This window comes from Rhinopithecus bieti, unplaced genomic scaffold (assembly GCF_001698545.2).
Source record: "Rhinopithecus bieti isolate Rb0 unplaced genomic scaffold, ASM169854v2 scaffold_6151, whole genome shotgun sequence".
NCBI classification, from domain to species: domain Eukaryota; kingdom Metazoa; phylum Chordata; class Mammalia; order Primates; family Cercopithecidae; genus Rhinopithecus; species Rhinopithecus bieti.
The window spans coordinates 12,100-35,718 of NW_016805238.1; the positions used below are offsets into that span (position 1 = coordinate 12,100).

At 41.2% G+C, this 23,619-nt stretch overlaps 1 pseudogene; it reads right to left on the reverse strand.

Moving 5' to 3' along the window:
- Nucleotides 1-2,261: 2,261 nt before the first annotated feature.
- Nucleotides 2,262-2,855, reverse strand: LOC108529431 (40S ribosomal protein S7 pseudogene; annotated as a pseudogene).
- Nucleotides 2,856-23,619: the final 20,764 nt, after the last annotated feature.

The following is a 23,619-nucleotide window of genomic DNA, read 5'->3' on the forward strand; positions in this document are numbered from 1 at the left end:
TTACATGTTACTGTAAACAGAAAAAAATATTTTTAATAGCCACACTATAGAGTAGCAGTTAGGAGCACAGACTCTAAAGCTAGGTTGCCTGGGTCCAAATCTTGTGCTGCTCACCAGATGAGCGACCTGGGCAAGTTATTTCTCTTGTCTATACCTCAGTTTCCTCTACTGTAAAGTGTAGATGATGATGATTGTATCCCTCTAAGAATCTGTTTGAGTATTAAATGAGTTAATGTGCATAAAGCATTCCAAACAATATATTATATATAGTCAGCACTATATGAGCATTAGCCAAAATTATTCTTATACTCAGATAATTTTTAGATCTCAATTGGTGTCCAACAGTATTACAGTCAAGATCCCAGTGCCCAGGAGTGATTGAATCAATCAATTAATGAATGAATGGATGTTGCTTTTACAAGGGGCATTTCTGGGTAAGGGAGCAGCACATTGTCTTTGCACCAATTGGACAAATACTCTGACCACCCTAGACATGCACATCAGCAAGTGAGTTCTTGAACCATGAGAACTAAAGAGAACTCAGAAATCATTTTGTCACTTACATAAAATCCAGTTCCAATTTTAAAATATCCTGTTTATAAAAGCTTGACTGAGTTCACTTAACTCTGAATGAATATTTAAACATTATTTTCTATAGTGCCTCCAAAGAATTAAGTGTCTTCAGAAGAATAACTTTCAATTAATACTAAACAAGTAAAAGGGAACTAGTTAAGATCGATACCCATTTTTTCCCCTACTTTATAATTAATGGAGTGATTGCTTTGCTTTGGCAACTACAACTTATTATGAAAAAAAAAAAAACAAAACACAAGCTTCAGGGTTGGATACTGAGAGAAGTGCGTGAAATATCGAGTTCTCCTTACATATTCAGTATTCTACAGTCTCTTCTCATTTTTCCTGAGGCTTTGTTTGAAAGCTTCTGCCTTTGCTCCATTTTCACCCAATTTGCTGAGAAAAATGATTTCAGCCTTCTGAATTTGTTTTGTAGGGAATTGAGACATGAGCATGTTGTAGCTTTTAGAAATGTTTAAAAAGAACTGTCTTTCGGTTTCTATCAGGGGATTAAGGGAAGCTGGGAAGCTGCGCTGTTCGGAGCTGCATGGAGGAGCTGGTGAACCAAGGGGCAAGGGGAAGGCATGTTATAACTTAAAAGTTATCAGGGAGAATGGAAAATGAAATTCAGTATTGGATCATCACAGGTAGGTAAGAAAACCCCAGTTCTGATCTGGTACTTGGGTACCAGTAGACACAGTTGGTCTTGCCTGCCCAGCATCCATTCCATCATCTTTACTTCCCTTTACAGAGTTCCTCATGCCTCACTGTCAGCTTGTAGATATCCAGTGGAACTGATCACTCTCATCCCTAGAATGACCATATAATTTATCTTCAAACTTATGGCATTGTGAGAATAAAAGTTTTTAAAATTGTAATTACATAATTTTTGAACTATGTAGTGACCAATAAATTGATTTTATTAAACGGATGGGCCTATGAAACAGTCCTCTTCAAAACTATTTTCAAAATATATTTTTTCCAAAATATAAAACATATGCATAACCATTAGAGCAAAATATGAGGTAGGGAAGAGGGACATCAAGTTTTATTTATATTGATTTTCTGAACATTAAAAATAACAAGCAAAATAATTATTCTTCATACATCATTAGGTATTTCAATCAATTTCTTTCTTTTTTTTTTTTTTTTTTTTGATACAAGATCTCACTCTGTTACCCAGGCTGGACTGCAGGGTCCCGATCATGGCTCACTACAGCCTCAATCTTCGTCTCAAGCATTCCTCCCACCTCAGCCTCCTGAATAGCTGAGACTACAGATGCATATCACCACACTTTGCTAACTGTGTGTGTGTATATATAGAGATGCGATCTCACTATATTTCCCAGGCTGGTCTAGAGCTCCTCAGCTCAAGCAATCCTTCCATCTTGGACTCCCAAAGTGCTGGGATTACAGATGTGAGCCACCATGCCCGGCCCGATCAGTTTCTTAACCATATCTGTCTCTAGTACAATGTCAAGGGTATTTTCTGAAGAATTAATGATCATTTTTAATATTTTCATAAAACTGCATGCACTACGACACTGATTGAAAGCTTCAATAGACTCTCTTGTCTGTAGATTCAAACATTTCCCATATCTAATTGTTGATAAGTAGTAAGGAAAAAAGTATGCCAGGCTGAAGAGGAGTTTTTTTGTTTTTTTTTGTTTGTTTACTTTGGATATACTTTAGTCTTTTTTGTTTACAACTGAAAACTCTTGGAATTCAAAATTAATATCCTTGCCAGTGAGCTTCTTATAGACACCAGAAAAAGTCTCAACTCTGTGTTCCACAGTGTTCTGCTGTGTTTGTCTGAATGAACCTTCACGAGCTGGCTGCCATCCAGTTTCATGCAGATTCTCTTGTGCACAATTTCACTTGGGAAAACCAAGTCCTCAAGGAGGGGAATATGCATCACTGTCGGAGTACAACTCCTGGGACGCTTTTGCTTATTTTTTGTATGGCTTTTTTGAGTTGCCTTAGGAAGAATTCTCCTCTGAATAACAAAAACATTCTTCCCCACTGAACTTTTTCTCCAGTTCATGTACTAGCCAGATGTGGATTTTCTGGAAACACTCAGTTGAGGAACAGGAACAAAGATGATGATAGCTTTCTGACCACCTCCAACTTCAATTTACTTGGCTGCCGTGATATTCAGCTCCCTGAGATGAGCCTGAGGTCCAAGTTCTTCTCCAGCTTCAGAAGTGCCTGGAAGAGCTACTCTCGAACATATTCAGCTTCTCGCAGCTGGGATTCATGATCTTGGTGCTCAAACTGAACATGGCCTCTTTGCTGAGCTGTGGCTTAAGAAGGGGCCCAAGTATTATAAAAGGTTTCTCAAATTCCAGCAGCCTGAAGAGATTTCTTTAAATCCAACATCAGCTTAATCACAAAAATTTTGCAGTTTTGTCATTATGCATATGTTTAAAAATTATATAAAATTAGGCCGGGCACGGTGGCTCAAGCCTGTAATCCCAGCACTTTGGGAGGCCAAGATGGGCGGATCACAAGGTCAGGAGATCGAGACCACCATCCTGGCTAACACGGTGAAACCCCATCTCTACTAAAAAATACAAAACACTAGCCGGGCGAGGTGGCGGGCGCCTGTAGTCCCAGCTACTCAGGAGGCTGAGGCAGGAGAATGGCGTAAACCCAGGAGGCGGAGCTTGCAGTGAGCTGAGATCAGGCCACTGCACTCCAGCCTGGGTGACAGAGTGAGACCCCATCCAAAAAAAAAAAAAAAATATTATATAAAATTGACAGGAAAGCTCTGTTTTGATCCATAGACTATCACAGCCTATTCGGATGCATTTCTGAATTATGTGTATAGTACAACCAATTCCATGTACAATTTTCCTTGATAGGTTTTGAATTTAGTTTTAAAAAGTTGTTTTACCCTGACGTCATGTTTTCCAAAATTGTAAATGTATTTATTACCTTAAATAATTTTATCTTCAATGTTGATCTTTCTAACTTAATCTACAACATCCATAATAATGTCAGATGTTTCACCATTAATAGAACAAATTTCCAAATTTAGTTTGTTTTCAATAATTGGGTGAAAAATTCAAACCCTTATAGATATTACCTAATTCTAGAAGTTAACTTTTCTATTTGAACCATCTCAGAACATGGATATAAAGCTGGCACCCATTTAACTGTCTGCAAATTTCTTTTTTATGGAGACAACACACTAACAGCTATCGTATTACTTTTTGTATTGCACAAGAAAATTTAGTATAAACAATGAGCAAACTGAATTTAGAAGAGCAGTCACTTGATCTAGAAAAAAAGTCATAATTCGGCCAGGTGCGGTGGCTCACGCCTGTAATCCCAGCATTTTGGGAAGCCAAGGCGGGTGGATCACGAGGTCAGGAGATCAAGACCATCCTGACTAACACTGTGAAACCCCGTCTCTACTAAAAATACAAAAACAAAATTAGCCAGGTGTGGTAGCGGGTGCATGTGGTCCCAGCTACTCAGGAGGCTGAGGCGGGAGAATGGCGTGAACCCGGGAAGCAGAATTTGCAGTGAGCCGAGATCATGCCACTGCACTCCAACCTGGGCGACACAGCAAGGCTCTTGTCTCAAAAAAAAAAAAAAAAAAAAAAAAAAAGGAAGAGTCATGATTCACAGAGGGATAGACAAAAGCACCTACGGCCATGGCACATGTTAATTTATCATTGTAAGTCACAATCTTAAAATAACTACCAACACTGGAAGCAGATCCTGATGCTCCCATAGACTTGTGCCTTCTGGTTTTCAAGTGGTCAGTGATAATATTATGCCCTTTCCCATACCTATGATAAAGCTATGATAAAGTCAATAAATATCTTGTACAAGTTAACCTTTATCATCAGCTTTCTTGTTTTTTTGTTTTTTTGTTTTCTGTTTTTGTGTTTTTTTGTTGTTGTTTGTTTTGTTTTGTTTTGTTTTTTTGAGACTGAGTCTCACTCAGTTCCCCAGGCTGAAGTGCAGTGGCGTGATTTCGGCACACTGCAACCTCTGCCTTCCAAGTTCAAGTAATTCCCGTGCCTCAGCCTCCTGAGTAGCTGGGTTTACAGGCACGCACCACCACGCCCATCTAATTTTTGTATTTTTAGTGGAGACGGGGTTTCACCATGTTGGCCAAGCTGATCTTGAACTCCTGATCTCAAGTGATCCACCTGCCTAGGCCTCCCAAAATGCTAGGATTACAGGCATGAGCCACTGCACTAGACCTATCATCAGCTTTCTTGAGAAATTAACATTTGTTTGCTAATTTTTCAACAAACAAGCACATTTTTTAACTCATTGATGTTAAAATAATATTAAAAGTCATTGCAAAATAGAAAAAATATTACTAAACAATGAAACAAATAGTTGCAGATTTCACCCACACAGTAATTGACAAAACCACTGTGGCAAGAACATTCAGATTACTTTCTATTATAATGCGAGCAATATGAAGGAAATCAGTGCACCGCATAGAGAATATAATGTGTACTACCACCCAAGACCAAAAGAATTTGCAAGCCCAAGCTGCTCTTCCCTAAGCATCCAGCTTACTGCCCTTGAGGACAGGTATTAGTTATTTTATGCCAGGGTCCAGACAAGAGAGTCATCATGGCTGGATGACTTTTAGATTTAACTAGGGACTAAACTCAAGCGTCTTCACTACATATGTTTCTCTCATATGACCAGAGTCATCTATGGCAAAAGGTGGAAATACAAAGTAGAGGTCTACCAAACCCATTTCGATGTATTTTTAATGTCACTATTAATAACATTTTATTAAAGATAAAGAAACCAGGGTAAATGCTAAACCACCCAAGAAAGACAACAGGCACAAATTTAGACCCTCTCCTACAAACCAGAGCACATGATCATCAGAGAGACAGGCGCCTCCTAGCCTGGCCTATCAGAGCTCTGCAGCCTCCTGGCCACAATGATTGGTTCCAGGTTGAACACATGACTCTTGTTGAACCAATAAGAATCAGCTCCAGATCTTTTGCTGGGAATCTTTTTTTTTTTTTTTTGAGACGGAGTCTAGCTCAGTTGCCTAGGCTGCAGTGCAATGGCACCATTTTAGCTCACTGCAACCTCCACCTCCTGGGTTCTTGCAATTCTCCCGCCTCAGCCTCCCGAGTAGCTGGGATTACACTCAGCTTGGATTGCTGCCTGAGCAAGGCCCAAGACAGGAATGAAAACGCGTTTGTTAACCCATCTTATGATGTACACAGTGCTTTTCATAGTGCAGCTATCACTCCAAGCCCATTTTAAAGGCTTGAGCAGTTGAAAAGGACCAAGAGATGATCTGCTGGTCAACAAATCTCAAATATTTATCTAGCAGGGATGGTTTAACATACATAAGTAAATAAATGTAACACATCACATAAACATATGATCATCTAATAGATGCAGAGAAAGCATTTGAAATCCAGCATCCCTTTATGATAAAAACTCTCAACAAGCTAGATATAGAAGGGACCAACCTCAAAGTAATAAAAGCCATATATAACAAACCCACAGCCAACATCATCCTGAATGGGGAAAAGTTGAAAGCATTCCCCATTAGAACAGCAACAAGAGAAGGATTCCCACTTTCACCACTCCTGTTCAACATAGTTCTGGAAGTTCTAGCCAGAGTTAATTAGGCAAGAGAAAAATAAAGGGCATCCAAATTGGAAAGGAGGAAGTCAAACTATCGCTGTTTGCAGATGAGATGATTGTATATCTAGAAAATCCTAAAGACTCCCCCAAATAATCTTAGATTTGATGAATGAATTCAGTAAAGGATCAGGTTACAAAATCAATGTATACAAGTCAGTATCACTGCTATACACCAACAACAACCAAGCTGAGCATCAAATCAAGAGCTCAATCCCTTTTTACAGCAGCTGAAAAATAAAATAAGAAAGTAATGTAGGCCTGGCACAATGTCTCACGCCTGTAATCCCAGCACTTTGGGAGGCCGAGGTGGGTGGATCACGAGGTCAAGAGATCGAGACCATCCTGGCCAACATGGTGAAATTCCGTCTCTGCTAAAAATAAAAAATTAGCCCGGCGTGGTGGTGGCACATGCCTGTAGTCCCAGCTACCTGGGAGGCTGAGGCAGGAGAATCGCTTGAACCCAGAAGGCAGAGGTTGCAGCGAGCTAAGATCTCGCCACTGCACTCCAGCCTGACAGAACGAGACTCCATCTCAAAAAAAAAAAAAAACTGAAGTAAAATACCTGAGAATACACTTAACCAAGGAGGTGAAAGATCTCTGCAAACTACAAAACACTGCTGAAAGAAATCATAGATGACCCAAACAAATGGAAATGCATCCCATGCTCATAAATTGGAAGAATCAATATTATGAAAATGACCATACTGCCCAAAGCAGTCTACAGATTCAGTGCAATTCCCATCAAAATACGAACAGCATTTTTTATAGAACTAAAAAAAATTCTAAAATTTATATGGAATCAAAAGAGAACCCAAATAGCAATGGAAATACTAAGCAAAAAGAACAAATCCAGAGGCATCACATTACCGAACTTCAAATTATACTACAATGCTATAGTTATCAAAATAGCATGGTACTGGTATAAAAGTAAGCACATAAACTAATGGAACAGAATAGAGAACCCAGATATAGAGTCAAATATGTCCAGCCAACTGATCTTTGACAATGCATACAAAAGCATAAATTGGGGAATTGACACCTTATTTAATAAATGGTGCTGGAAAAACTGACAAGCCACAAGAATTAAACTGGATCCTCATCTCTCACCTTACATAAAAATCAACTCAGGATGGATCAAAGACTTAAATATAAGACCTCAAACTATAAAATTCTAGAAGATGAAATTGAAAAAATTCTTCTAGACATCAGGCTAGGCAAAGAATGCATGACAAAGACCCCCATAAGCAAATGCAACAAAACCAAAAATATATAAAGGGGACCTAATTAACATAAAAGCATCTGCACAGCAAAAGAAATAACCAGCAGAGTAAACAGACAACCCACAGAGAAAATATTTGCAAACTACACATCCAGCCAAGGATCCAGAATCTGCAAGAAACTCAAACAAATCAGCAAGAAAAAAAAATAATAATAATCCCATTAAAAAATGGGCAAAGGACATGAATAGACAATTCTCAAAAGAAGATAAATAAATGCCCAACAAACATATGAAAAAACGTTCAACATCTCTAATCAGGGAAATGCAAATCAAAACCACAATGAGATAACCACCTTCCTCCTGCAAGAATGTTGACTATTAAAAAGTCAGGAAACAATAGATGTTGGTGTGGATGCGGGAAAAAGGGAACGCTTATACACTGCTTGTGGGACTGTAAATTAGTACAACCTCTATGGAAAGCAGTATGGAGATTCCTCAAAGAGCAAAAAGTAGATCTACCATTTGATCCAGCAATCCCGCTACTGGGGATCTACCCAGAGAAAAAGAAGTCATTATATGAAAAAGACACTTGCACACACGTGTTTATAGCAGCACAATTCACAATTGCACAGGTGTGGAACCAACCTAAGTGGCCATCAACTATTAAATGGATAAAGAAAATGTGGTATAGATACACCATGGACTACTACTCAGCCAGTAAAAAGAAATGAAATAATGTCTTTTGCAGCAACTTAGATGGAACTAGAAGACATTATTCTAAGTGAAATAACACAGAAGTGGAAAACCAAAAACTGTATGTTCTCACTTATAAGTGGAAGCTAAGCTATGAATATGAAAAGGCATACAGAGTGACATAATGGACGTTAGGGACTCGGAAGGGCGAAGTTGGGAGGGGAGCTAGGAGTAAAAAACTACATATTAGGTACAATGTATACTACTTGGGTGACACAGGTGCACTAAAATCTCAGAATTCACCACTAGATAATCCATCCATGTAACCAAAAACTACTTGTACCCCAAAAGCTATTGAAATATAAATAAATGAGGTAATGAGGAGGAATAAATTAAATAAAATATTCAGAACTTTGAATCGTGTGTGTGTGTGTGTGTGTGTGTATAGCACTTATTGAACCCAAATAACTCTCCACTCTCCTGGATGCCACGCAAAATAAAAACAAAGAAGAAGAAAAGATCTTTGGCTTTTAAGGAATGTAAAGGCAGAGTTGAGTGCGTGAGACAGAGAAAGCATGGGAGCTGGACTCGCTTTATAATAACTCACTCATGTGATAACTAACCCGCCTCTGCAAGAAGGACATTAATACATCCATGAGGGCTCCACCCTCACGACCCAATCACTGCTTATTAGGCCCCACCTCCCAATGCTGTTGCATTGGGGATTAAGTTTCCAACACATGAACTTTTGGGGGACACAGTGAAACCATAGCAGTGTGATTCTGGCTTTAACTGCAGTTTCCCTCATTAGAGAACTACTGGATCTTTAGGGAAAGAAATGTTCCAGTCCTGATCCAGTTGTGTGTGTTCCTTTGAAGTCCCCTGTTTACTGACATGTCAGGCTACCTGGCACCATGTTTCACTGGCTAATTGAGGAGAGTTCTCTGATTCTCTGGCAGTGCTCAAAGGCTTCATCGCCATCTACATTTCTAAGCTGTAGTTTTTATTACCCCTCATTTGATACCTCATAGATCTGTGCATTGGTGGAACTTATGGAGGCTCATATTTCTCCACTTATACTCTGTAAAATTTCCTGCTGCTGCAGCCTCTTTCTCTCAGCTGTCAGGTCAAGGACTACATCAACAATGGGTTTTAGTAAAAAGAGAACACTTTCCAAACTGTTCTTAAGTTTCCCAACATTTTGAAAGGAAAAAAAACCAAATCTATTATTACTTACCGGGTTGTGCTATCAAATATCCCTTCACCATCTGCAAAGGTCAGGGTTTTGTTTCCTAACAATATATTGCCCACTTATTAGGATAGTAATCAATTGTAAATGTCACTGAAATGGTATAGACAGTAAATGCCACGGAAATCTAAAATAAAGAGAACTCTCACTTCCCGAGTAGACTTCCATTCATTTGCTCACTTATCCATTCAATGAATATTTATTGATAATCTACACACATCATGCACTGAGCTAGGCACAAACATGGCCTCTGCCATTGTGGAGCTTTTAGAGACATACAGAAAATAGTCACACAGATATGGAGATAATAACAAAGTGTGGTAAGTGCAATGCAAAGCAAAACAAAAGAAAACAAAAAAAGATGCAGAGTATGAGGAAAAAACAGCCAGCATGGGAGTGAAATTTAATTTGGATTTAGAGTGAAAGTAAGATTTAACTGGGCTATAGGCAATACACAAGATTTATGATGATCAGAGTCTAAACAACAAAGAAAATGATTGAGTGTTGAGGCCTCTCAAGAGAGTCCCAAATAGTTAGACAATTATGATGACTACTAAGTACCAGCAGGTGATGTCCCCTAACAGGTCAGGGGACAATAATGTCCCAAGATGAGCCCTTCTCAGAAACTTGGGACCTCTTCTGATACAGGTTTGATACTCACCTTCTGCTCAGATTCACTCCCACCAGTGGAGGACCCCAAACTGTGATGTTGGCGAATCTTTGTTTTGGTGTTGAAACGGGAAAAGTTCCCTTATCCCCCTCGAAGGGCATGTGATGAGTGGCTCACTTCTTTGGTGCCCCACTGCTCAAACCCCTAGGGGGAGCATGCAGACGGGCTGGTTGTGGGGCTCCAACCTCTAGCAGTGTCTAGAGGTGAAAGTTTACAGCTCCTGAGGCCTCAACGGGCGTGTGTTACAGGGTGGTCTTTTAGTTTAGCCATTTGTAGGCGGCTTGTGTTAGTCAGCTCAATTAGAACCCCCTGCGGTATCATGAGAACAGAGGGCTTTCTGTATCCCGGGATTTCTTGCGTTGGTGTACTGGAAGAACAGGAGGACACGTGGGCTTGGAGAATGAGTGCAACGTTTTATTGAGTGCAAGTAGCTCTCAGCAGATGGGGGAGCCAGAAGGGTGATGGAGTGGGAAAGTGGTTTTATTCCCGGAGTCAGGCAGCTCAGTGGCCTAGGCTCTCCTCCAACCATCCCATCCAAACTCTGAGCTGCTCCACCAGTCGATAGCCAGCCGGTGTGCTCCTTCTTAGGTGTGCTCCCCTCGTCGACCTCTCAACGTCCAACCACTTGGGTGTTCTTCCCCCATGTGTTCCTCTTTACTTCCAGCCACATGTGTCTCTGCCTGCTGGGGTCTTGGAGGGGTTTATAGGCACCGGATGGGGGTGTGGCAGCCCAGGGTGGTCTTGGGAAATGCAACATTTGGGCAGGAAAACAGAAAAGCCTGTCATCATCTAGGTCCGTGGGCACAGGGCCCAGGAGTGGAGCCCTAGCCAAGACCACGCCCTTCCCTTCCCAGTACTTCCCTTCCCCGCTTCTATATCAGTAACACTCTTTGAGTACACAAGTGAATCCATCCAGCGTCCTTGTGCACCAGCACAGGAGCAGGTAATAATAAGGGAAGTCTTGAAGAGAGTCTCATTTAGTCAGTCACTGAGCCCAATTGGCCAGTTATTGAGTAATGATCCCAGTGTTCTTTAACCTGTTGTTGAGTACATGGGAAAGAATTGGTCGAGGCTGCCTTTTTTTCTGCCCAGGACCAGCAAAGGGTCAAACAGGAAGGGGGCAGTGAGCATCAGATCTTAAATCTAAAATTTCCTCTCAGTGGTCCTACCCTTAATTAAACCAAGTGCACAGTGTTTCCTTACTGCAGGATTTCCCCATGTCTTTTTATGCCTTTGTTTATTGTGAATTTCTAGGAAAGCAGTGTTTATGCAGTGTTTTCTAATCTTTTTTTTTTTTTCTTTTTCTTTTGGAGATGGCATCTCGCTCTGTCACCAGGCTGGAGTGCAGTGGCGCGATCTCGGTTCACTGCGACCTCCGTCTCCCAGGTTCAAGTGACTCTCCTGCCTCAGCCCCCTGAGTAGCTGGGATTACAGGTGTGTGTCACTACACTTGGCCAAATATTTGTATTTTTAGTAGAAACAGAGTTTCACCATGTTGGTCAGGCTGGTCTCGAACTCCTGACCTTGTGATCCACCTGCCTCGGCCTCCCAAAGTGCTGGGATTATAGGCATGCGCCACCGCGCCCGGTCGTTTTCTAATCTTCTATGACCACTGCGTTAGGTTGTAAACTGTTTGCCGTGCTTCCGGTTTCCCTCATTAAAAGAAGAATATACATTTCTACACTGATGAAGTCAAGTGAAAGGGCAGAAGTGATTCATATCACTTCCTGTTGTCATGTCTGGGCAAAGCTTTAAAAGTCAGCTCACGTCTCCTCTTGTCTCTTTCCCTCTGCCATGGCAGTCGTCAATATTCCAGAAGCAGCCTAGTCCATATACAGAGTCCCGGAGTGAAGATGATGTAGAACAAACTTGCAGTCATGGCACCATGAACAGGTTGTATGCATAAGAAATAGGTCCTTGTTGTTTAAGCCACTGAAGTTCCACCATCATTTGTCATCACAACATAACTAGGCTGGCAGTTCTCAAAGCGCAGCCTTCAAACTCCTGTGGGTCCTCAGACCCTTTCATGGTATCCATTAAGTCAAAACTGGTTTTTGTTTTGTTTTGTTTTTTGTTTGATATGGAGTCTCACTCTGTGGCCCAGGCTGGAGTGCAATGGTGCAATCTCTGCTCACTGCAACCTCCACCTCCTGGGTTCAAGTGATTCCCCTGCCTCAACCTCCCCAGTAACTGGGATTACAGGTACGCACCACCACACCCGGCTGATTTTTGTACTTTTAGTTTGTATTTTTAGGTTTTGTATTTTACTTTCACCATGTTGGCCAGGCTAGTCTTGAACTCCTGACCTTAGTTGATCCACCCATTCGGCCTCCCAAAGTGCTAGATTATAGACATGAGCTACAGTGCCCAGCCAAAACTATGTTTGCAATTAATAATACTGGGACATTGTTTGCCTTTTTCATCATGTTGACATTTACATTAATGATGTAAAAGTAATGGTGGGTCTCTGTCCATTTGTGTTGCCATAAAAGAGTATCTGAGACTGGGTAATTTACAAAGAAGAAAAGGTATATTTGGCTCATGGTTCTTCAGGCTGTACAAGAAGCATGACACCAGCATCTGCTGGTGAGGGTCTCAGGCTGCTTCTGCTCATGGTGGAAGGAGAAGGGGAGCTGGCTTGTGCAGAGATCACGTAGCCAGGAAGCAAAAGAGAGGGGAAGTGCCGAGCTTTTTATAAATAACCAGCTCTCTCAGGAGCTGAGTGAGAACTCAGTCATCTCCCACCCAAGGAAGGCCTTAACTTATTCATGAGGAATTCACCCTTGTGACCCAAACACCTCTACTGCACCCCACCTCCAACACTGGGGATCGAATTTCATTATGAGGGTTGGAGGGTCAAATATCCAAACTATAGCAATGGGTAAAATGGCTGGTCCTTGTCACAAATCACAGTAGATTACCAAACTGTACTTAATAGCCATTGTAGTTTTCACCCCCATGCAGTCATAGTTTTTTTTAAATGGAAAAGTTCTTGCCAGGAACTGTGGTACATGCCTGTAATCTCAGCACTTTGGGAAGCCAAGGCAGAAAGACAGCTTGAGCCCAAGAGTTTGAGACCACCCTGGGCAACATAGCAAGACCCCATCTCTTTAATAAATAAAACATTAGGCATGGTGGTGCATGACTGCAGTCCCAGCTACTTGGGACACTGAGGTGGGAGGATCATTTGAGCCTGGAAGCTTAAGGTGCAGTGAAACATGATTATGCCACTGCACTCCAGCCTGGGTGACAGAGCAAAACCTTGTCTCCAAAAATTAAAAAATGAAATCAATAATAAATAAATAAAATGTAAGTTTTGCCTTATCACTTAATGCAACAGAAAAAAAAGACTCATTTTTTAAAATCTCACTTTTGAGTACACATCTTCTTAATATTCTTTGTGATGAAACATAATGTAGACATAAGGCTCTTTCACTGCATACCAAAATACTGTGGTTTGTCATGAGAAAAAATACTTATGATTGTTTGAGCTACAAACTGAATTAGCTACTTTTCCATTTTTAAAAAATTTCTTATTTATGAGGATGACTGACAGACAAATTACAGTTATTCAGACTTAATTATTTGGCAAACATATTCTTGCTAATGATAAACTTCAGATTTTCAAGTGAATCTTAGCATTTTGGAAAACTTTTATCTGACACTGTGGGCTTGGTAGCTGCTGACACTTAAATAATTTTTTCCTACTGAGATCAGTGGTAATGTGAATGAATGTGGATTTTTTCGTATTATATAAGAAAATTTGGGCCAAGCATGGTGGCTCACACATGTAATCCCAGAACTTTGGGAGGCCGAGGTGGACGGATCACTTGAGGTCAGGAGATCGAGACCAGCCTGCCAAACATGGCGAAATCCTGTCTCTACTAAAAATACAAAAATTAGCTGGGCATGGTAGTGCGTGCCTGTAATCTCAGCTACAGGGAGGCTGAGGTAGGAAAATCACTTGAATCTGGGAGGCAGAGGTTGCACCATGAGCCAAGATTGTACCACTGCACTCCAGCCTCCAGCTTGGGCAACAGAGCGAGACTCCATCTCAAAAAAAAAACAAGGAAAAGAAAAAAAAAATGTGCCACAACAAATTAGGCTTCAAAGAAGCATACCTCAAAATAAGAGCCATCTATGACAGACTGACAGCCAACATCATACTGAATGGGCAAAAGCTGAAAGCATTCCCCTTAAGAACAGGAATAAGACAAGAATGCCCACTCTCACACTCCTATTCAGCATAGTACTGCAAGTCTTAGCAAGAGCAGTCAGGCAAAGAAAAGGAAAGAAAAGGCATCCAAATAGAAAAAGAAGAAGTCACATTATCTTTCTTCTACAGCAATACGATTCTATACCCAGAAAACCTAAGAACTCCACAAAAAGGCCCCTAGAACTGAAAAAGGGATTTTGGTAAATCAGGATACTAAATCAGTGTACAAAAATCAGTAGCATTTCTATACACCAATAATGTTCAAGCTGAGAGCCAAACAAGAACACAATGTCATTTACAATAGTCACAAATAAAATAATAAAATAAAATACATACCCAGGAATACATCCAACCAAGGAGATGAAAGATCTCCACAAGGAGAAATACAAAACACTGCAGAAGGAAATTATAGATGATACAAAGAAATGAAAAAGCATTCCATACTTATGCACTGGAAGACTCAATACCATTAAAATGGTAATGCTACCCAAAGCAATCTATAGATTCAATGCTATCCCTATCAAACTACCAACATCATTTTTCACAGAATTAGAGAGAGGAAAAAAAAAAAAACTATTCTAAAATTCATGTGAAACCAGAAAAGAGTCCAAACAGCCAAAAAAAAAAAAAAAAAAAAAAAAAGCTGGAGGCTTCACATTACCTGTTGTTAAACTATGCTATACAACTACAGTAACCAAAAGAGCATGATACTGCAGTGTACAAACACACACACATAGACCAATGGAGCAGAATAGAGAACCCAGAAATAAAGCCACATGCCTACAACCATATGATCTTCTACAAAGTCCACAAAAATAAAAATGGGGAAAGACTCCCTATTCAATAAGCAATGCTGACATAACTAGGTAGCCATATTCAGGAAAATGAAATTGAACCCCTACCTTTTACCACATACAAAAAACTTAACTTAAGAAGAATTTAAATATAAGACCTCAAACTATAAAATCCCAGACAAAAACCTGGAAAATACTCTTCTCAACATTACCCCTTGGCAAAGAATTTATGGCTAAGTCCTCAAAAGCAACTGCAACAAAAACAAAAATTGACAAGTGGGATTTAATTAGACTAAAGAGCTTCTGCACAGCAAGAGAAACTATCAACAGAGTAAACAGACAACCGACAGAATGGGAGAAAATATTTGCAAACCACGTATCCAACAAAGGTTTAATGTCCAGGATCTGTAAAGAATTTAAACGATTCAACAAGCAAAAAACCAAATAGCCACATTAAAAAGTGGGCAAAACTAGCCTGGGCAATATAGTGAGATCCTATCTCTACAAAAAAGGAAAAGAGAAGAAAAGAAAAGAAAGAAAATTTTTTTAATTAGCCAGGTGTGGTGGCATGTGCCCGTACTTTCAGCTACTTGGGAGGCTGAGGTGGGAGAATTGCTTGAGCCCAGGAGGCTGAAGCTGCAGTGAGCCCTGATCACACCATGGCACTGCAGCCTGTATGACAGAGTGAGGCCCTATGTCAAAAAGAAAAACAGTCGACAAAGGACATGACAGACACTTCTCAAAAGAAGACATACAAGCAGCCAAGTAGCATACAAAAACTGCTCAACACCATTAATCATCAGAGAAATGCAAATCAAAACCACAATGGGATACCATCTCACACCAGTCAGAATGGCTATTACTAAAAAGTCAAAAAAATAACAAATGCTGGCAAAGCTGCAGAGAAAAGGAAATGCTTATATACGGTTGGTGGTAATGTAACTTAGTTCAGCCACTTGGAAAGCAGTTTGGAGATTTCTCAAAGGACTTAAAACAGAATTACCATTTGACCCAGACATCTAATTATATAACCACCGGAAAATAAACTGTTCTACAAAAAAGGTACATGCACTCATACGTTCATTGCAACACTGTTACTATAGCAAAGACATGGAATCAACTTAGGTGCCCACCAATGGTGAATTGGGTAAAGAAAATATAGTACATAGACACTATGGACTACTACACACTCATAAAAAAGGATAAAATCATATCCTTTGCAGCCACATGAATGCAACTAGAGGCCATTATCCTAAGTGAATTAGCACAGGAAGAGAAAACCAAATACCACACAGTCTCATAAGTGGGAGCTAAACATCAGATACTCATGGACATAATAGACATGGAGTAATAGACTATATTAGTCAGTTTTCACACTGATATAAAGAACTGCCTGAAACTGGGTAATTTACAAAGGAAAGAGGTTTAATTGACTCACAGTTCATCATGGCTGGGAAAGCCTCAGGAAACTTAAAATCATGGCTGAAGGCAAAGGGGAAGCAAGGCACCTTCTTCACAAGGTAGCCAGAAGGAGAAGTGATGAGTAAAGGGGGAAGAGCCTCTTATAAAACCATCAGATCTCATGAGAACTCACTATCATGAGAACAGCATGGGAGAAACTGCTCCCATGATTCAATTACCTCCACTTGGTCTGTCCCTTGACACGTGGGTATAGTGGGGATTACAATTCAAGATGAGATTTGGGTGGGGACACAAAGCCTAACCACATCATTTCATCCCTGGTCCCTCCCAAATCTCATGTCCTCACATTTCAAAACACAATCATGCCTTTTCAACAGTCCCCCAAAATCTTAACTCACTCTAACATTAACCGAAAAGTCCAAGTTCAAAGTATCATTTGAGACAAGTAAGTTCCTTCCACCTATGAGCCTGCAAAATTAAAAGCAAGTTAGTTACTTCCTAGATACAGTGGGGGTACAGGCATTGGGTAAATACACCCATTCCAAGTGGGAGAAATTGGCCCAAATGAAGGGCTACAGGCCCCATGCAAATCCAAAATCCAGTGGGGCAGTCAAATCTTAAAGTTCCAAAATGATCTCCTTTGACTCCATGTCTCACGTCCAGGTCACAGTGATGCAAGAGGTGGCCTCCCACAGCCTTAGGCAGCTCTACCCCTGTTGCTTTGCAGGGCGCAGCCCCCCTCCCAGCTACCTTCATGGGCTGGCATTGAGTGTCTGTGGCTTTTCCAAGCACACTGTGCAAGCTGTCAGTGGAACTACCATTCTGGGGTCTGGAGGACGATGGCCTTCTTCTCACAGCTGCACTAGGCAGTGCCCCAGTGGGGGCTCTGTGTGGGGACCCCAACCCCACATTTCTCTTCCACACTAGTCTAGGAGAGGTTCTCCATGAGGGCTCTGCTCCTGCAGCAAATTTCTGCCTGGACATCCAGGCATTTCCATACATCCTCTGAAATCTAGATGCAGGTTTCCAAACCTCAATTCTTGACTTCTATGTACCTGTAGTCTCAACACCACATGCAAGCCTCCCAAGCTTGCAGTTTTCCACCTCTGAAGCAACAGCCTGAGCTGTATGTTGGCCCCTTTTAGCCATAACTAGGTCGCAGGGCACCAAGTTCTGAGACTGCACAAAGCAGCAAGGCCCTGGGCCCACCCCACAAAACCGTTTTTCCCTTCTAGGCCTCTGGGCCTGTGATGGAAGGGGCTGCCATGAAGACCTCTGACATGACCCGGAGACATTTTCCCATGTTCCTGGCGATTAACATTTGGCTCCTCATTACTTACGCAAATTTCCGCAGCTGGCTTGAATTTCTCCTCAGAAAATGGGTTTTTCTTTTCTTTTCTTTTCTTTTTTAGGCAGAGTCTCACTGTCTCCCAGGCTGGAGTGCAGTGGCGCGATCTCAACTCACTGCAAGCTCCGCCTCCCGGGTTCACGCCATTATCCTGCCTCAGCCTCCCGAGTAGCTGGGACTACAGGCGCCCGCCACCACGCCTGGCTAATTTTTTTAATAATTTTTTTAGTAGAGACAGTGTTTCACCATGTTAGTCAGGATGGTCTCGATCTCCTGACCTCGTGATCCACCCGCGTTGGCCTCCCAAAGTGGTGGGATTACAGGCATGAGCCACCGCGCCCAGCCCTGGGTTTTTATTTTCTAACACATCGTTAGGCTATAAATTTTCTAAACTTCTATGCCCTGCTTCCCTTTTAAACAGAAGTTCTAATTTCAAATCATCTCTTTGTGAATGCATAAAACGGAATGCTTTTACAAGAACCCAAGTCACCTCTGGAACACTTTGTTGCTTAGAAATTTCTTCTCCCAGATACTCTAAATCATCTCTCTTAAGTTCAAAGTTCTGCAGATCTCTAGGGCAGGGGCAAAATGCCACCAGTCTCTTTACTAAAGCACAGCAAGAATCACCTTTATTCCAGTTCTCAACAAGTTCCTCATCTCCATCTGAAACCACTTCAGCCTGGACTTCATTGTCCATATCACTATCAGCATTTTGGTCAAAGCCATTCTACAAGTCTCTAGGGAGTTCCAAACCTTCCCACATCTTCCTCCCTTCTTCTCAGCCCTCTAAACTGTTCCAACCTCTGCCTATTACCCAATTCCAAAGTCACTTCCACATTTTGGGGTATCTTTATAGCAGCACCCCACTCTCTGCAGTACCAATATACTGTATTAGTCTGTTTTTATATGGCTATAAAGAATTGCCCAAGACTGGGTAATTTATAAAGGAAAAAGGTTTAACTGGCTCACAGTTCAGCATTCCCAGGAAGGCTTCAGGAAACTTAAAATCATGGCAGAACTTGAGAAGTAAGGCACCTTCTTCACAAGGCAGCACAAAGGAAAAGTCCCAAATAAAGGGGGAGGAGCCTCATAAAACCATCAGATCTCATGAGAATTTATTCACTGTCACGAGAACAGCATGGGAGAAACCTCTCCTGTGATTCAATTACCTCCTCCTGATCTGTCACTTGACACGGTTGGGATTGTGAGGATTATGGGGATTACAATTCAAGATGAGATTTGGGTATATACAATCCAAGATGAGATTATGGATATAATAACCATATTATAGACATTGGAGACTACTAGCGAGGGGAGAGAAGGAGAGTGGCAGGGGCTGAAAAATTACTTATTGGGTATTATGCTTACTATCTGGGTGTGAGATCATTCATACCCGAAACCTCAGTGTCATGTAATAAATCCACATGACAAACCTGCACATATACACCCCTAAATCTATTGAAATTATTTTTTAAAGCAAAAAAATGTGTCAACATCTAGATCTTACTAACTCAATGAACCAGTATTTTCACAGTGACCAATGCATGTGCAAAGTCACTCAAAGTGCAAGATAAATCAATGAATTTTAGTTTTAGATTCCACATTGCAGTCAACTTCATAAAAACTACCACTTGAATGTTGGTGCAGCATCAAAGATGAATACCCACAATTATCTAAAAAGACTACTTAAATACTCTTCCCTACGCAACTACATATCTGTGAGATGCTAGATATTCTTCACAAATTTCAAACTAAACAACCTATCACAACAGATTGCAGAAGCAGATATGATCATGCTTAATCTTTTATTAAGCCAGACATGAAAGTTGTTTGTAGAACTGTAAAACAATACTACTCTTCTCACTAATATTCTTTGTATTGAAAAGTAGGTATTTTCCATATTCTTTAACATGTAATTCATTTATCATTTTTAAGGAATTAATTTTATTGTTTGTTGAATGTCTCAGTTCTACTTTCTAATATTGTAAATATCAACAGATATACCCTAGACAAATAGAATCTCTTTGGGGTCTTTAATAATGTTAAGAGTAGAAAGAGGTCCTGATAATAAAATTTTGAGAACCGTTGTTATCACCTATCCTGACTCAATCAGTTAAAGTTCAATGAGGAGACAGGAGCTATACAATAACTTGAACAGGGAGAGTTTAAGATAAACCCTTATTAAACACAACAGGGGACCAGGCGCAATGGTTCACGCCTATAATGCCAGCACTTTGGGAGGCCAAGGTGGGTGGATCACCTGAGGTCAGAAGCTCGAGACCAGCCTGGCCAACATGGCAAAACCCCGTCTCTACTAAAAATACAAAAATTAGCTGGGCGTGGTGGCAGGTGCCTGTAATCCCAGCTACTCAGGAGGCTGAGGCAGCAGAATCGCTTGAACCCGGGAGGCAGAGGTTGCAGTGAGCCGAGATCGCACCACTGCACTCCAGCCTGATTACAGAGTGAGACTCCATCTCAAACAAAAAAGTAAAATAAAAACAACAGGGGAGTAACTATAAAGATGTGAAGAGAACACTGAAGAATACTCCAGGGCCAAGGAAGAGCACCCAAGGAGAAGCAAACATGGAAGCTGGGGCCTCTCCAAGGTTGGGATTCAGACCTTATTGGAAAAGGTGTGGTTGCAACCAGCAGGAAGAGAATCTCCCTCCTCCTGTAATGTTTCTCCAGTGTTCCTCTACTGACAAAGCTTAAATACCATGCTTGCTACAAAAGAGCAATGCTTAAGGCTTCACTGTGGAGCTGGTAACAAAAGGGTGAATTTGGAGCTGAGAGGTGATAAATTGATAGTTGGCACAATGACAAAAAACACAACACATAATCCTTTTTTATACCACATTCATTCATCCAAAAATAGTGCTCTAGGGACCACTTTTTTTTTTTTTTTTTTAGTTGAAGTCTTGCTCTGTCACCCACACTGGAGTGCAGTGATGTGATCTTGGCTCACTGCAATCTCTGCCTCCCTGGTTCAAGAGATTCTCTTGCCTCAGCCTCCTGAGTAGCTGGGACTACAAGTGCGTGCCACTTCACCCAGCTAATTTTTTTTTTCTTTCCTTTTCTTTATTTTTGTATTTTTAGTAGAGACAAAGTTTCACCATGTTGGCCAGGCTGGTCTTGAACTCCTGACCTCAGGTGATCCGCCCAGCTCAGTCTCCCAAAGTGCTGGGATTACAGGCATGAGCCACCACACCCAGTCGGGACCAACTTGTGAGAAACACTGATCTTTGCATGTCATGGAGGATATATTCTCAGTCTCCTCTCCCTCTTATATGCATCCATTGTTGTTGAATTTCAAAATCTACATGTCAACAACCACAACTGGAAAATACTCTCCACTTAGGAAGGCTGCCAAGAGCCAAAAACTAGGTGTGTATATGTGTGGGTAAAATTCTGCAGCAAGATTTTTTTAGTGCAGGAAGCAAAAATGATTGATGAATAATTAATAAGGGCAATTGAGCAAAATATATCAAGTTATTGCATTTAGTGGCAATGTTATGACTATTTTCCCATTAGCCCAGATCTCTGGTTTTATGGGCTTTGAAAATGCTTAAATTACACATCTGCCGAGCTGGATTTTTCTGCAGCATAGGAATAAAATTCCTGAAGCTAAAGATACAACACTGGTGGTTTTTCATACCTCACAGAAAACCATCAAGATCTTTGTCATCCTTCAAGTACTAACTTAAAATAAGCTTTCCCAGACCCCTCCCCGACAAACAGAACAGAGATCTCTCCCCCTCCGGACCCTGACTTTTTCTGTTTATGCCTCTACTGAAGCCCTTCCCCAGGCTAACTTGTTCCGTAGCCAGTTATGTCTGCATTGTTCCCTCCCACTAGACTGTGAGCTCCTCGAGGGCAGAAGCATTCCTTCTTCATCTTGGTATCCCCACAGCCAAGTACAGTCACTTCATGTAAGCTCCAATCCTTATTTGTTGACTCAAATTTGTTCACTTCAAGTGAAGGAAGAATGATAGTTTAAAGTCATATGATTATCATTACTTACAACAGACAAGTGCCGAACTGGTTTCTGCTGTGAGCCATCTTCAAGGCATTTCAAAAACAATGGTCTTCGAGGAGATTCCTTTGAGACAGGCAAAGGTATAGAATTTATTTGAGAATCCTGGAAGGCAGAAGGTTACAGGCTAACTTAAAACCCAGAAAAAGTGATTGATCATTATTTTAGACAGTAATTCTGTCCCAGCTTCTCCAGATTCATTGCTTTCGTTCCCCTCATTTCCCACCTCCAGTTCCCCATCATTTACCAGTAGACTATTTGGCATAGTTTTAGGATATTTTGTTGGTAGCACAGAATACTTTCTACCCCATTTCAAACCTTCCCCAGGAGGCTCAACTGGTCAGAATAAACTGGATTATGAGGCAGTAACAGCCCTCAAATTTAAGTGCCTTCATACCATAATAGTTTACTCTTCATGTTTGCCACATCTACTGTATGTCTGGGCAGCTCTCCAGGACAACTAAGGTCAATGCAGTAACTCAGCAAACTACATGTCCCTTGCCTTGTGGGTCTAACATCTCAAGACAAGATTGAAGAGAGAGAGTGGCAGTCTGAACATCTGTATGTTCTATGGTTGGGCTCTGAAGTGAAACTAGACAGATAGCTCCACCTACTGGCAAGGGAGGTAGGCAACGTAATCCTCTGTGGATCCAGGAAGGAAAGAAAAACCAGATACTGATAAGCTCTAGTACTGTCTCTTCTAAGGGTTTCACAGTAACTTTCTTGTCGTGGTTTTTTAGACACAGGGTCTCTCTCTGTTACCCAGGCTTGGATGAAGGGGTATGATCATAGCCAGCTTTACTGAAGCCTCAACCTCTTAGGTTCGAGCAATTCACCAACCTCAGCCTCTTGAGCAGCTAAGATTCCAGGTGTGTGCCACCACCCAGCTAGTTATTTTTTTCTTTTCTTCTTTTTTGTTTGTTTTTTTTTTTTTTTTTTTTGGTAGAAACAGAGTCTCACTATATTGCCCAGGCTGGTCTCCAACTCCTGGCCTCAAGTGATCCTCCCACCTCAGCCTCCCAGTGTTCTGGGATTACAGGCATGAGACACTGTGCCTGGCTCACAAGGACTTCGTAAGTTAAAAATGTACAAGTGCTCCACCCATCTCCCTTGTAAAGCAGTGCCAAGAACCACTACATGCACTTGGAAGGCAGATTAGAAGAGGCAGCTTGCTGCCCCCGCCAAAGATTAACCTAAGAAGACTAAGCCGGGACCAGTCTCCTCCACATCCCCTGAAGCAGAAACCTCCCCCGCACAGATCAGAAGGGGAAAGTGCAGACTCCCTGCCTTTCTCACCTACAGTCCTATTTATGGGGTGGTGGGAGCGGGAGGCCTGTATGCCTGTTTATCAGAGATGTTTTAGCCTAGTTGGTTAGGAAAGAAACAAAGCAATTAGACAAATAATTGGCCACTCCAGAACATCCACCCTTGAAGAGTTCCCTGACCAGGAAAAGAAGATTCAAGAGTAAAGTTTGAAAGGTTTCAGCTTTCTTTCCAATGTTAGAAGACAAACCTTAACCAAAGAAAATGTAACAGATTTTAATTGATTCATGAATCAGCCAGCCTCCAGAGCCAGAGTAGGCTCAGAGAGTCCAGAGCAGCCACAGGGTGGAAGAAGATTTATGAACATAAAAAGAAAAGTGACACACAGGAAACAGAAGTGAGGTATTGAAACAGCTCGACTGGTGACAGCTCAGGTATTTACCTTATTTGAACATGGTTTGAACAGTTGGCACCCTTTGGCCAAAAT